Below are 1577 nucleotides of genomic sequence, written 5' to 3'. Positions count from 1 at the left end.
TAGGTATGGGTATCATGGGTTCATGGACTAAACGTCGTGAAACCGGACGTGGTTGTCATAGTGAAAATATTATGTCGATTTATGAAAAATAATGTCTTTCCATACAAATTGGACTTATGTTCCTAGAGGTTGTTGAGTTTCCTGGGCTGAACACACATATATATAATAAATTGTCTATTATAAAAAAGATTCGTTGGAAGTAGATGGTACCAAAGAGTAGGACTTTACAAAAAGAAGTGCGTGACTTGGGTTATTTTAGAGGATGCTTTTAATGGCATTTTAAATTTCAATATAAATTTCCTATATCACAGCTTACGACCAATCTTTATTTGCACATAAACTTACTCGCATTTTTCGAATCCTTTCGTATATAATTTGTCGGTTCTAAATCACCCATAATGTCCAATATCTGATTCAGTACCTAAATTTACGACAGTGTTATAAGAATCTTCCAATTTTTTATTTCCAGCTAAATTAAGAAACTAATTTCAGCGAAGTGTAATTAGCGCATAATATCTAAATTTAGAATGCTTACTTGGTGAAGGCGATTATACACTTTCCTAAATTCAGTGACGACTACATTTAGACAATTAAATTCAATGTAATGTATAAGCGTATAAATAAAAAAAGAAAACAATATATTGCAAAGTCTGTTAAACGATCTTGGATTATACCAATTATAAAATATGAGTTTTGCTTGTTTTTAAGAAAAATAAAATAGGTGAACCTTTTTACCCTGTACTGCCTTGAAAAACTATTCAATAAAAATGTCACGTGTTTCCTCTTATCTGCAATAAATAAAAATTTTATCCAAATATTTTATTATTATATTTACCTCAATCTTTTAATTTAGAAAATTATTAAATCATACAAGTAATATTTTGTGAGACTTCTCATTTAAACAACAACTTAATTAGCTTTACGCTATATTTTAATTTAACATAACGTTATGTGATTTATTAAGTTATTAAGCTTTATTACTATTGGAATATAAACCATTGCACCTAGTTATGAATTAAAGTTAATATTCATGTTAATCACTCCTTATCCTAAATACCTTTATCAATAATCATGCTAATAATAAAAATTGCAATGGGAACATTTTGCATTGCAAATTGCATTTTGCAAGTTGCAACACTACCGCTTGGTTACTTTGTGATGTCGTCGTCGAGTATCGAGTGTCGTCGTCTTTTGTAAAGTTTTATCAAGGTGATATTTGTTTTTATTTAAAATATATATCATATTTTTGTTGTAGTTAGTATAAAGATACTGTTTTCAGTTTTTGCATGTTCAAAAATGCATTGAATTCTATGTATTCATCAATGATAATTTTTTGTGGCGGCCATATTTAAATTTTAAATCGTTCTATATTGGTATGAACTGAATCTGTTTATATCTTTTCAATCGAATATTTATTTTTATGTAGTCGGTGATTAATTCCCTCTAAATCCATTGCTGTATCAAATGAGTATTCAAGTTCTATTCTAACTGTCTTGCGTATTGGCTGTACGGATAATAATAATTGTACACAAGTATTGTATCTGTCTTGTTGACGCGTCTAGTAATCTTTATTCCCG

This window comes from Zerene cesonia, chromosome 19 (genome assembly GCF_012273895.1).
Source record: "Zerene cesonia ecotype Mississippi chromosome 19, Zerene_cesonia_1.1, whole genome shotgun sequence".
NCBI classification, from domain to species: Eukaryota; Metazoa; Arthropoda; class Insecta; order Lepidoptera; family Pieridae; genus Zerene; species Zerene cesonia.
The sequence above is the reverse complement of the archived record's forward strand: the minus strand, read 5'-3'. Positions refer to the sequence as shown.